At 53.9% G+C, this 13,678-nt stretch overlaps 4 non-coding genes across 4 annotated transcripts; all 4 read right to left on the bottom strand.

Annotated features, from left to right (window-relative positions):
* Positions 1–520: 520 nt before the first annotated feature.
* Positions 521–639, bottom strand: LOC138558840 (5S ribosomal RNA). The gene has a single exon (XR_011298958.1). It is a non-coding gene; the product is annotated as a 5S ribosomal RNA (ribosomal RNA).
* Positions 640–3,764: 3,125 nt separating this feature from the next.
* Positions 3,765–3,883, bottom strand: LOC138558838 (5S ribosomal RNA). Its single transcript, XR_011298957.1, has one exon. It is a non-coding gene; the product is annotated as a 5S ribosomal RNA (ribosomal RNA).
* Positions 3,884–7,328: 3,445 nt separating this feature from the next.
* Positions 7,329–7,447, bottom strand: LOC138558836 (5S ribosomal RNA). Its single transcript, XR_011298955.1, has one exon. It is a non-coding gene; the product is annotated as a 5S ribosomal RNA (ribosomal RNA).
* A 3,136-nt stretch (positions 7,448–10,583) lies between these two features.
* Positions 10,584–10,702, bottom strand: LOC138558835 (5S ribosomal RNA). The gene has a single exon (XR_011298954.1). It is a non-coding gene; the product is annotated as a 5S ribosomal RNA (ribosomal RNA).
* Positions 10,703–13,678: the final 2,976 nt, after the last annotated feature.

Here is a 13,678-nt window from a genome sequence, read left to right as displayed (position 1 = left end):
CTGCCCCATCATCCAGAGGCCTGGCTATGGAGAGGCATGATGTGGCCTCCCTCCCTTCCTGCCTCTTGTAGGCACTTCTCCCCCGTGAGCACTTCCCGCTCCAGGTGTCCCCTTGTCTCCCAGGGTGCACTCTTCCTCTAGAGCCCACATATGCAGATGAGGCCCATCCACTTGCCTCCCCTAGCTGTAGGGGGCCTTGCGCGTCCACTGGAGAGAAAACGGGGAGACGCTGGAGGTGCTTTGCCAGGGACACGAGTGGCCCTTTCTGGCTGCATCCACCCACCCGAGGCGGCAAGCTGCTGCCCTGGCTTCAGTCTCCTGCTGCTGCTGCTGCTGCTCCAAGTTAGTTTGGCGACAACGTGTCCGCCTCTGACGGGGCTCTGCATTGGAGCGAGGGCTGCTGTCTGCCCCTGTGCCTTTTTCACGCGCCGTGTTTGTTAAAATTAAAAGCGGAATGGAGGAAAAATGTAGTTCAAGACGGAGAAGACGAACTCCGCCTATCGGGCACAGAGTAGCAAAATGCCTACAGCACCTGGTATTCCCAGGCGGTCTCCCATCCAAGTACTAACCAGGCCCGACCCTGCTTAGCTTCCGAGATCGGACGAGATCGGGCGCATTCAGGGTGGTATGGCCGTAGGCGAAGAGTGCGCCGATTCCGAGCCTCTTGTGCTGTGTCGGCTCCTCCGACGTCCACTGCCCTCTTGCAAGGCTGAACGCTGTCCTCTGCAGTGTGCTTCTGCCCTTCTTTTTGCCTCAAGCTCAGGAGCCACAGCTGCCAGCTTGGAAAAGCAACGAGCAGCTCCATGCACCCACTTTTGAAATACCCACTTGCCTACTCATGTTTGCAAAGAAAGTGTCTGTAAATTCAGGCCAAGCCACACTTGCACTCACTCACCCAAGCATCTGTTCCTTACAAAACTTTAAAAAAAAACTCGGAAAGAAAGATGGAAATAAACACACACACAATTTTCCTGCTGGGGGCTCCTCGACGCTTTGGAAGGCAGAGGGTGATGTTGGTTGAGGCCCTTACCATATCGGGCTGGTGACCTACAAGTCCAGGAAAGAAGCAGGCCCAGTAACAGCAGCTGAGGCCCCCAGCCCAGCCCAGCCCAGGCAGGCATCAGCTTAAGGCTGACTCTCTACCCCACTGCTGCCCCAAGTTGGTTTGGCAAAAGTTTGCAAAGAAGCTGCCCGTGAATTTACCTCAAGCCACACTAGCACTCACCCAGGCGTCAGTTCCTTACAAAAATAGAAAGCACCTCTAAAAAAAGAAGAAATAAACACACACACAATTTTCCTGCTGCGGTCTCCTCGACTCTTTGGAAGGCAGAGGGCGATGTTGGTTGAGGCCTTACCTTCTCAGGCTGGCGGCCTACAAGTCCAGGAAAGAAGCAGGCCCAGTAACAGCAACTGAGGCCCCCAGCCCAGCCACGCCTAGGCAGGCATCAGCGGAAGGCTGACTCTCTACCCCAGTGCTGCCCCAAGTTGTTTTGGCAAAAGTTTGCAAAGAAGCTGCCCGTAAATTTACCTCAAGCCACACTAGCACTCACCCAGGCGTCGGTTCCTTACAAAAATAGAAAGCATCTCTAAAAAAGAAGAAATAAACACACACACAATTTTCCTGCTGGGGACTCCTCGACTCTTTGGAAGGCAGAGGGCGATGTTGGTTGAGGCCCTTACTTTCTCCGGCTGGTGGCCTACAAGTCCAGGAAAGAAGCAGGCCCAGTAACAGCAGCTGAGGCCCCCAGCCCAGCCACGCCTAGGCAGGCATCAGCAGAAGGCTGACTCTCTACCCCACTGCTGCCCCAAGTTGGTTTGGCAAAAGTTTGCAAAGAAGATGCCTGTAAATTTAACTCACGCCACACTAGCACTCACCCAGGCGTCAGTTCCTTACAAAAATAGAAAGCACCTCTAAAAAAAGAAGAAATAAACACACACACAATTTTCCTGCTGCGGTCTCCTCGACTCTTTGGAAGGCAGAGGGCGATGTTGGTTGAGGCCTTACCTTCTCAGGCTGGCGGCCTACAAGTCCAGGAAAGAAGCAGGCCCAGTAACAGCAACTGAGGCCCCCAGCCCAGCCACGCCTAGGCAGGCATCAGCGGAAGGCTGACTCTCTACCCCAGTGCTGCCCCAAGTTGGTTTGGCAAAAGTTTGCAAAGAAGCTGCCCGTAAATTTACCTCAAGCCACACTAGCACTCACCCAGGCGTCGGTTCCTTACAAAAATAGAAAGCATCTCTAAAAAAAGAAGAAATACACACACACAATTTTCCTGCTGGGGACACCTCGACTCTTTGGAAGGCAGAGGGCGATGTTGGTTGAGGCCCTTACCTTCTCGGGCTGGTGGCCTACAAGTCCAGGAAAGAAGCAGGCCCAGTAACAGCAGCTGAGGCCCCCAGACCAGCCCAGCCCAGGCAGGCATGAGCAGAAGGCTGACTCTCTACCCCACTGCTGCTCCAAGTTGGTTTGGCAAAAGTTTGCAAAGAAGATGCCTGTAAATTTAGCTCACGCCACACTAGCACTCACCCAGGCGTCGTTTCCTTACAAAAATAGAAAGCATCTCTAAAAAAGAAGAAATAAACACACACACAATTTTCCTGCTGGGGACTCCTCGACTCTTTGGAAGGCAGAGGGCGATGTTGGTTGAGGCCCTTACTTTCTCCGGCTGGTGGCCTACAAGTCCAGGAAAGAAGCAGGCCCAGTAACAGCAGCTGAGGCCCCCAGCCCAGCCACGCCTAGGCAGGCATCAGCAGAAGGCTGACTCTCTACCCCACTGCTGCCCCAAGTTGGTTTGGCAAAAGTTTGCAAAGAAGCTGCCCGTGAATTTACCTCAAGCCACACTAGCACTCACCCAGGCGTCAGTTCCTTACAAAAATAGAAAGAATCTCTAAAAAAGAAGAAATAAACACACACACAATTTTCCTGCTTCTATCCCCTCGACTCCTTGGAAGGCGGAGGGCAACCTTCGCCGCTGGTGGCCTTCACATGCAGGAAAGAAGCACACCCAGGAACAGCAGCTGAGGCTCCCAGCCCAGGCAGGCTTCAGCTGAAGGCCGACTTGGGAAGCACTGAGGCCAGACCCTGGGCTCCTGGGTCCCTCGGTTGAAGGCTCGAGGCCAGACCCCTTGGCTCCTGTGTCCCTTGGCTGAAGGCTCGACCAGTGCTCGACCAGGCTCGATCAGGCGAGATATTAGGTAGCATGGGGCCCAGCTGGGACTTCTAGGAAGCTTAGGGTGACGGCCGCTTCTGCCCCATCATCCAGAGGCCTGGCTATGGAGAGGCATGATGTGGCCTCCCTCCCTTCCTGCCTCTTGTAGGCACTTCTCCCCCGTGAGCACTTCCCGCTCCAGGTGTCCCCTTGTCTCCCAGGGTGCACTCTTCCTCTAGAGCCCACATATGCAGATGAGGCCCATCCACTTGCCTCCCCTAGCTGTAGGGGGCCTTGCGCGTCCACTGGAGAGAAAACGGGGAGACGCTGGAGGTGCTTTGCCAGGGACACGAGTGGCCCTTTCTGGCTGCATCCACCCACCCGAGGCGGCAAGCTGCTGCCCTGGCTTCAGTCTCCTGCTGCTGCTGCTGCTGCTCCAAGTTAGTTTGGCGACAACGTGTCCGCCTCTGACGGGGCTCTGCATTGGAGCGAGGGCTGCTGTCTGCCCCTGTGCCTTTTTCACGCGCCGTGTTTGTTAAAATTAAAAGCGGAATGGAGGAAAAATGTAGTTCAAGACGGAGAAGACGAACTCCGCCTATCGGGCACAGAGTAGCAAAATGCCTACAGCACCTGGTATTCCCAGGCGGTCTCCCATCCAAGTACTAACCAGGCCCGACCCTGCTTAGCTTCCGAGATCGGACGAGATCGGGCGCATTCAGGGTGGTATGGCCGTAGGCGAAGAGTGCGCCGATTCCGAGCCTCTTGTGCTGTGTCGGCTCCTCCGACGTCCACTGCCCTCTTGCAAGGCTGAACGCTGTCCTCTGCAGTGTGCTTCTGCCCTTCTTTTTGCCTCAAGCTCAGGAGCCACAGCTGCCAGCTTGGAAAAGCAACGAGCAGCTCCATGCACCCACTTTTGAAATACCCACTTGCCTACTCATGTTTGCAAAGAAAGTGTCTGTAAATTCAGGCCAAGCCACACTTGCACTCACTCACCCAAGCATCCGTTCCTTACAAAACTTTAAAAAAAAACTCGGAAAGAAAGATGGAAATAAACACACACACAATTTTCCTGCTGGGGGCTCCTCGACGCTTTGGAAGGCAGAGGGTGATGTTGGTTGAGGCCCTTACCATATCGGGCTGGTGACCTACAAGTCCAGGAAAGAAGCAGGCCCAGTAACAGCAGCTGAGGCCCCCAGCCCAGCCCAGCCCAGGCAGGCATCAGCTTAAGGCTGACTCTCTACCCCACTGCTGCCCCAAGTTGGTTTGGCAAAAGTTTGCAAAGAAGCTGCCCGTGAATTTACCTCAAGCCACACTAGCACTCACCCAGGCGTCAGTTCCTTACAAAAATAGAAAGCACCTCTAAAAAAAGAAGAAATAAACACACACACAATTTTCCTGCTGCGGTCTCCTCGACTCTTTGGAAGGCAGAGGGCGATGTTGGTTGAGGCCTTACCTTCTCAGGCTGGCGGCCTACAAGTCCAGGAAAGAAGCAGGCCCAGTAACAGCAACTGAGGCCCCCAGCCCAGCCACGCCTAGGCAGGCATCAGCGGAAGGCTGACTCTCTACCCCAGTGCTGCCCCAAGTTGTTTTGGCAAAAGTTTGCAAAGAAGCTGCCCGTAAATTTACCTCAAGCCACACTAGCACTCACCCAGGCGTCGGTTCCTTACAAAAATAGAAAGCATCTCTAAAAAAGAAGAAATAAACACACACACAATTTTCCTGCTGGGGACTCCTCGACTCTTTGGAAGGCAGAGGGCGATGTTGGTTGAGGCCCTTACTTTCTCCGGCTGGTGGCCTACAAGTCCAGGAAAGAAGCAGGCCCAGTAACAGCAGCTGAGGCCCCCAGCCCAGCCACGCCTAGGCAGGCATCAGCAGAAGGCTGACTCTCTACCCCACTGCTGCCCCAAGTTGGTTTGGCAAAAGTTTGCAAAGAAGATGCCTGTAAATTTAACTCACGCCACACTAGCACTCACCCAGGCGTCAGTTCCTTACAAAAATAGAAAGCACCTCTAAAAAAAGAAGAAATAAACACACACACAATTTTCCTGCTGCGGTCTCCTCGACTCTTTGGAAGGCAGAGGGCGATGTTGGTTGAGGCCTTACCTTCTCAGGCTGGCGGCCTACAAGTCCAGGAAAGAAGCAGGCCCAGTAACAGCAACTGAGGCCCCCAGCCCAGCCACGCCTAGGCAGGCATCAGCGGAAGGCTGACTCTCTACCCCAGTGCTGCCCCAAGTTGGTTTGGCAAAAGTTTGCAAAGAAGCTGCCCGTGAATTTACCTCAAGCCACACTAGCACTCACCCAGGCGTCAGTTCCTTACAAAAATAGAAAGCACCTCTAAAAAAAGAAGAAATAAACACACACACAATTTTCCTGCTGCGGTCTCCTCGACTCTTTGGAAGGCAGAGGGCGATGTTGGTTGAGGCCTTACCTTCTCAGGCTGGCGGCCTACAAGTCCAGGAAAGAAGCAGGCCCAGTAACAGCAACTGAGGCCCCCAGCCCAGCCACGCCTAGGCAGGCATCAGCGGAAGGCTGACTCTCTACCCCAGTGCTGCCCCAAGTTGGTTTGGCAAAAGTTTGCAAAGAAGCTGCCCGTAAATTTACCTCAAGCCACACTAGCACTCACCCAGGCGTCGGTTCCTTACAAAAATAGAAAGCATCTCTAAAAAAAGAAGAAATACACACACACAATTTTCCTGCTGGGGACACCTCGACTCTTTGGAAGGCAGAGGGCGATGTTGGTTGAGGCCCTTACCTTCTCGGGCTGGTGGCCTACAAGTCCAGGAAAGAAGCAGGCCCAGTAACAGCAGCTGAGGCCCCCAGACCAGCCCAGCCCAGGCAGGCATCAGCAGAAGGCTGACTCTCTACCCCACTGCTGCTCCAAGTTGGTTTGGCAAAAGTTTGCAAAGAAGATGCCTGTAAATTTAGCTCACGCCACACTAGCACTCACCCAGGCGTCGTTTCCTTACAAAAATAGAAAGCATCTCTAAAAAAGAAGAAATAAACACACACACAATTTTCCTGCTGGGGACTCCTCGACTCTTTGGAAGGCAGAGGGCGATGTTGGTTGAGGCCCTTACTTTCTCCGGCTGGTGGCCTACAAGTCCAGGAAAGAAGCAGGCCCAGTAACAGCAGCTGAGGCCCCCAGCCCAGCCACGCCTAGGCAGGCATCAGCAGAAGGCTGACTCTCTACCCCACTGCTGCCCCAAGTTGGTTTGGCAAAAGTTTGCAAAGAAGCTGCCCGTGAATTTACCTCAAGCCACACTAGCACTCATCCAGGCGTCAGTTCCTTGCAAAAATAGAAAGCACCTCTAAAAAAAGAAGAAATAAACACACACACAATTTTCCTGCTGCGGTCTCCTCGACTCCTTAGAAGGCGGAGGGCAACCTTCGCCGCTGGTGGCCTTCACATGCAGGAAAGAAGCACACCCAGGAACAGCAGCTGAGGCTCCCAGCCCAGGCAGGCTTCAGCTGAAGGCCGACTTGGGAAGCACTGAGGCCAGACCCTGGGCTCCTGGGTCCCTCGGCTGAAGGCTCGAGGCCAGACCCCTTGGCTCCTGTGTCCCTTGGCTGAAGGCTCGACCAGTGCTCGACCAGGCTCGATCAGGCGAGATATTAGGTAGCATGGGGCCCAGCTGGGACTTCTAGGAAGCTTAGGGTGACGGCCGCTTCTGCCCCATCATCCAGAGGCCTGGCTATGGAGAGGCATGATGTGGCCTCCCTCCCTTCCTGCCTCTTGTAGGCACTTCTCCCCCGTGAGCACTTCCCGCTCCAGGTGTCCCCTTGTCTCCCAGGGTGCACTCTTCCTCTAGAGCCCACATATGCAGATGAGGCCCATCCACTTGCCTCCCCTAGCTGTAGGGGGCCTTGCGCGTCCACTGGAGAGAAAACGGGGAGACGCTGGAGGTGCTTTGCCAGGGACACGAGTGGCCCTTTCTGGCTGCATCCACCCACCCGAGGCGGCAAGCTGCTGCCCTGGCTTCAGTCTCCTGCTGCTGCTGCTCCAAGTTAGTTTGGCGACAACGTGTCCGCCTCTGACGGGGCTCTGCATTGGAGCGAGGGCTGCTGTCTGCCCCTGTGCCTTTTTCACGCGCCGTGTTTGTTAAAATTAAAAGCGGAATGGAGGAAAAATGTAGTTCAAGACGGAGAAGACGAACGCCGCCTATCGGGCACAGAGTAGCAAAATGCCTACAGCACCTGGTATTCCCAGGCGGTCTCCCATCCAAGTACTAACCAGGCCCGACCCTGCTTAGCTTCCGAGATCGGACGAGATCGGGCGCATTCAGGGTGGTATGGCCGTAGGCGAAGAGTGCGCAGATTCCGAGCCTCTTGTGCTGTGTCGGCTCCTCCGACGTCCACTGCCCTCTTGCAAGGCTGAACGCTGTCCTCTGCAGTGTGCTTCTGCCCTTCTTTTTGCCTCAAGCTCAGGAGCCACAGCTGCCAGCTTGGAAAAGCAACGAGCAGCTCCATGCACCCACTTTTGAAATACCCACTTGCCTACTCATGTTTGCAAAGAAAGTGTCTGTAAATTCAGGCCAAGCCACACTTGCACTCACTCACCCAAGCATCCGTTCCTTACAAAACTTTAAAAAAAAACTCGGAAAGAAAGATGGAAATAAACACACACACAATTTTCCTGCTGGGGGCTCCTCGACGCTTTGGAAGGCAGAGGGTGATGTTGGTTGAGGCCCTTACCATATCGGGCTGGTGGCCTACAAGTCCAGGAAAGAAGCAGGCCCAGTAACAGCAGCTGAGGCCCCCAGCCCAGCCCAGGCAGGCATCAGCTTAAGGCTGACTCTCTACCCCACTGCTGCCCCAAGTTGGTTTGGCAAAAGTTTGCAAAGAAGCTGCCCGTGAATTTACCTCAAGCCACACTAGCACTCACCCAGGCGTCAGTTCCTTACAAAAATAGAAAGCACCTCTAAAAAAAGAAGAAATAAACACACACACAATTTTCCTGCTGCGGTCTCCTCGACTCTTTGGAAGGCAGAGGGCGATGTTGGTTGAGGCCTTACCTTCTCAGGCTGGCGGCCTACAAGTCCAGGAAAGAAGCAGGCCCAGTAACAGCAACTGAGGCCCCCAGCCCAGCCACGCCTAGGCAGGCATCAGCGGAAGGCTGACTCTCTACCCCAGTGCTGCCCCAAGTTGTTTTGGCAAAAGTTTGCAAAGAAGCTGCCCGTAAATTTACCTCAAGCCACATTTACCTCAAGCCACACTAGCACTCACCCAGGCGTCGGTTCCTTACAAAAATAGAAAGCATCTCTAAAAAAGAAGAAATAAACACACACACAATTTTCCTGCTGGGGACTCCTCGACTCTTTGGAAGGCAGAGGGCGATGTTGGTTGAGGCCCTTACTTTCTCCGGCTGGTGGCCTACAAGTCCAGGAAAGAAGCAGGCCCAGTAACAGCAGCTGAGGCCCCCAGCCCAGCCACGCCTAGGCAGGCATCAGCAGAAGGCTGACTCTCTACCCCACTGCTGCCCCAAGTTGGTTTGGCAAAAGTTTGCAAAGAAGATGCCTGTAAATTTAACTCACGCCACACTAGCACTCACCCAGGCGTCAGTTCCTTACAAAAATAGAAAGCACCTCTAAAAAAAGAAGAAATAAACACACACACAATTTTCCTGCTGCGGTCTCCTCGACTCTTTGGAAGGCAGAGGGCGATGTTGGTTGAGGCCTTACCTTCTCAGGCTGGCGGCCTACAAGTCCAGGAAAGAAGCAGGCCCAGTAACAGCAACTGAGGCCCCCAGCCCAGCCACGCCTAGGCAGGCATCAGCGGAAGGCTGACTCTCTACCCCAGTGCTGCCCCAAGTTGGTTTGGCAAAAGTTTGCAAAGAAGCTGCCCGTAAATTTACCTCAAGCCACACTAGCACTCACCCAGGCGTCGGTTCCTTACAAAAATAGAAAGCATCTCTAAAAAAAGAAGAAATACACACACACAATTTTCCTGCTGGGGACACCTCGACTCTTTGGAAGGCAGAGGGCGATGTTGGTTGAGGCCCTTACCTTCTCGGGCTGGTGGCCTACAAGTCCAGGAAAGAAGCAGGCCCAGTAACAGCAGCTGAGGCCCCCAGACCAGCCCAGCCCAGGCAGGCATCAGCAGAAGGCTGACTCTCTACCCCACTGCTGCTCCAAGTTGGTTTGGCAAAAGTTTGCAAAGAAGATGCCTGTAAATTTAGCTCACGCCACACTAGCACTCACCCAGGCGTCGTTTCCTTACAAAAATAGAAAGCATCTCTAAAAAAGAAGAAATAAACACACACACAATTTTCCTGCTGGGGACTCCTCGACTCTTTGGAAGGCAGAGGGCGATGTTGGTTGAGGCCCTTACTTTCTCCGGCTGGTGGCCTACAAGTCCAGGAAAGAAGCAGGCCCAGTAACAGCAGCTGAGGCCCCCAGCCCAGCCACGCCTAGGCAGGCATCAGCAGAAGGCTGACTCTCTACCCCACTGCTGCCCCAAGTTGGTTTGGCAAAAGTTTGCAAAGAAGCTGCCGGTGAATTTACCTCAAGCCACACTAGCACTCACCCAGGCGTCAGTTCCTTACAAAAATAGAAAGAATCTCTAAAAAAGAAGAAATAAACACACACACAATTTTCCTGCTTCTATCCCCTCGACTCCTTGGAAGGCGGAGGGCAACCTTCGCCGCTGGTGGCCTTCACATGCAGGAAAGAAGCACACCCAGGAACAGCAGCTGAGGCTCCCAGCCCAGGCAGGCTTCAGCTGAAGGCCGACTTGGGAAGCACTGAGGCCAGACCCTGGGCTCCTGGGTCCCTCGGTTGAAGGCTCGAGGCCAGACCCCTTGGCTCCTGTGTCCCTTGGCTGAAGGCTCGACCAGTGCTCGACCAGGCTCGATCAGGCGAGATATTAGGTAGCATGGGGCCCAGCTGGGACTTCTAGGAAGCTTAGGGTGACGGCCGCTTCTGCCCCATCATCCAGAGGCCTGGCTATGGAGAGGCATGATGTGGCCTCCCTCCCTTCCTGCCTCTTGTAGGCACTTCTCCCCCGTGAGCACTTCCCGCTCCAGGTGTCCCCTTGTCTCCCAGGGTGCACTCTTCCTCTAGAGCCCACATATGCAGATGAGGCCCATCCACTTGCCTCCCCTAGCTGTAGGGGGCCTTGCGCGTCCACTGGAGAGAAAACGGGGAGACGCTGGAGGTGCTTTGCCAGGGACACGAGTGGCCCTTTCTGGCTGCATCCACCCACCCGAGGCGGCAAGCTGCTGCCCTGGCTTCAGTCTCCTGCTGCTGCTGCTGCTGCTCCAAGTTAGTTTGGCGACAACGTGTCCGCCTCTGACGGGGCTCTGCATTGGAGCGAGGGCTGCTGTCTGCCCCTGTGCCTTTTTCACGCGCCGTGTTTGTTAAAATTAAAAGCGGAATGGAGGAAAAATGTAGTTCAAGACGGAGAAGACGAACTCCGCCTATCGGGCACAGAGTAGCAAAATGCCTACAGCACCTGGTATTCCCAGGCGGTCTCCCATCCAAGTACTAACCAGGCCCGACCCTGCTTAGCTTCCGAGATCGGACGAGATCGGGCGCATTCAGGGTGGTATGGCCGTAGGCGAAGAGTGCGCCGATTCCGAGCCTCTTGTGCTGTGTCGGCTCCTCCGACGTCCACTGCCCTCTTGCAAGGCTGAACGCTGTCCTCTGCAGTGTGCTTCTGCCCTTCTTTTTGCCTCAAGCTCAGGAGCCACAGCTGCCAGCTTGGAAAAGCAACGAGCAGCTCCATGCACCCACTTTTGAAATACCCACTTGCCTACTCATGTTTGCAAAGAAAGTGTCTGTAAATTCAGGCCAAGCCACACTTGCACTCACTCACCCAAGCATCCGTTCCTTACAAAACTTTAAAAAAAAACTCGGAAAGAAAGATGGAAATAAACACACACACAATTTTCCTGCTGGGGGCTCCTCGACGCTTTGGAAGGCAGAGGGTGATGTTGGTTGAGGCCCTTACCATATCGGGCTGGTGACCTACAAGTCCAGGAAAGAAGCAGGCCCAGTAACAGCAGCTGAGGCCCCCAGCCCAGCCCAGCCCAGGCAGGCATCAGCTTAAGGCTGACTCTCTACCCCACTGCTGCCCCAAGTTGGTTTGGCAAAAGTTTGCAAAGAAGCTGCCCGTGAATTTACCTCAAGCCACACTAGCACTCACCCAGGCGTCAGTTCCTTACAAAAATAGAAAGCACCTCTAAAAAAAGAAGAAATAAACACACACACAATTTTCCTGCTGCGGTCTCCTCGACTCTTTGGAAGGCAGAGGGCGATGTTGGTTGAGGCCTTACCTTCTCAGGCTGGCGGCCTACAAGTCCAGGAAAGAAGCAGGCCCAGTAACAGCAACTGAGGCCCCCAGCCCAGCCACGCCTAGGCAGGCATCAGCGGAAGGCTGACTCTCTACCCCAGTGCTGCCCCAAGTTGTTTTGGCAAAAGTTTGCAAAGAAGCTGCCCGTAAATTTACCTCAAGCCACACTAGCACTCACCCAGGCGTCGGTTCCTTACAAAAATAGAAAGCATCTCTAAAAAAGAAGAAATAAACACACACACAATTTTCCTGCTGGGGACTCCTCGACTCTTTGGAAGGCAGAGGGCGATGTTGGTTGAGGCCCTTACTTTCTCCGGCTGGTGGCCTACAAGTCCAGGAAAGAAGCAGGCCCAGTAACAGCAGCTGAGGCCCCCAGCCCAGCCACGCCTAGGCAGGCATCAGCAGAAGGCTGACTCTCTACCCCACTGCTGCCCCAAGTTGGTTTGGCAAAAGTTTGCAAAGAAGATGCCTGTAAATTTAACTCACGCCACACTAGCACTCACCCAGGCGTCAGTTCCTTACAAAAATAGAAAGCACCTCTAAAAAAAGAAGAAATAAACACACACACAATTTTCCTGCTGCGGTCTCCTCGACTCTTTGGAAGGCAGAGGGCGATGTTGGTTGAGGCCTTACCTTCTCAGGCTGGCGGCCTACAAGTCCAGGAAAGAAGCAGGCCCAGTAACAGCAACTGAGGCCCCCAGCCCAGCCACGCCTAGGCAGGCATCAGCGGAAGGCTGACTCTCTACCCCAGTGCTGCCCCAAGTTGGTTTGGCAAAAGTTTGCAAAGAAGCTGCCCGTGAATTTACCTCAAGCCACACTAGCACTCACCCAGGCGTCAGTTCCTTACAAAAATAGAAAGCACCTCTAAAAAAAGAAGAAATAAACACACACACAATTTTCCTGCTGCGGTCTCCTCGACTCTTTGGAAGGCAGAGGGCGATGTTGGTTGAGGCCTTACCTTCTCAGGCTGGCGGCCTACAAGTCCAGGAAAGAAGCAGGCCCAGTAACAGCAACTGAGGCCCCCAGCCCAGCCACGCCTAGGCAGGCATCAGCGGAAGGCTGACTCTCTACCCCAGTGCTGCCCCAAGTTGTTTTGGCAAAAGTTTGCAAAGAAGCTGCCCGTAAATTTACCTCAAGCCACATTTACCTCAAGCCACACTAGCACTCACCCAGGCGTCGGTTCCTTACAAAAATAGAAAGCATCTCTAAAAAAGAAGAAATAAACACACACACAATTTTCCTGCTGGGGACTCCTCGACTCTTTGGAAGGCAGAGGGCGATGTTGGTTGAGGCCCTTACTTTCTCCGGCTGGTGGCCTACAAGTCCAGGAAAGAAGCAGGCCCAGTAACAGCAGCTGAGGCCCCCAGCCCAGCCACGCCTAGGCAGGCATCAGCAGAAGGCTGACTCTCTACCCCACTGCTGCCCCAAGTTGGTTTGGCAAAAGTTTGCAAAGAAGATGCCTGTAAATTTAACTCACGCCACACTAGCACTCACCCAGGCGTCAGTTCCTTACAAAAATAGAAAGCACCTCTAAAAAAAGAAGAAATAAACACACACACAATTTTCCTGCTGCGGTCTCCTCGACTCTTTGGAAGGCAGAGGGCGATGTTGGTTGAGGCCTTACCTTCTCAGGCTGGCGGCCTACAAGTCCAGGAAAGAAGCAGGCCCAGTAACAGCAACTGAGGCCCCCAGCCCAGCCACGCCTAGGCAGGCATCAGCGGAAGGCTGACTCTCTACCCCAGTGCTGCCCCAAGTTGGTTTGGCAAAAGTTTGCAAAGAAGCTGCCCGTAAATTTACCTCAAGCCACACTAGCACTCACCCAGGCGTCGGTTCCTTACAAAAATAGAAAGCATCTCTAAAAAAAGAAGAAATACACACACACAATTTTCCTGCTGGGGACACCTCGACTCTTTGGAAGGCAGAGGGCGATGTTGGTTGAGGCCCTTACCTTCTCGGGCTGGTGGCCTACAAGTCCAGGAAAGAAGCAGGCCCAGTAACAGCAGCTGAGGCCCCCAGACCAGCCCAGCCCAGGCATCAGCAGAAGGCTGACTCTCTACCCCACTGCTGCTCCAAGTTGGTTTGGCAAAAGTTTGCAAAGAAGATGCCTGTAAATTTAGCTCACGCCACACTAGCACTCACCCAGGCGTCGTTTCCTTACAAAAATAGAAAGCATCTCTAAAAAAGAAGAAATAAACACACACACAATTTTCCTGCTGGGGACTCCTCGACTCTTTGGAAGGCAG

This window comes from Ambystoma mexicanum, unplaced genomic scaffold (genome assembly GCF_040938575.1).
Source record: "Ambystoma mexicanum isolate Mex_15411 unplaced genomic scaffold, UKY_AmexF1_1 Mex_scaf34, whole genome shotgun sequence".
NCBI lineage: Eukaryota > Metazoa > Chordata > Amphibia > Caudata > Ambystomatidae > Ambystoma > Ambystoma mexicanum.
The sequence above is the reverse complement of the archived record's forward strand: the minus strand, read 5'-3'. Positions and strand labels throughout refer to the sequence as shown.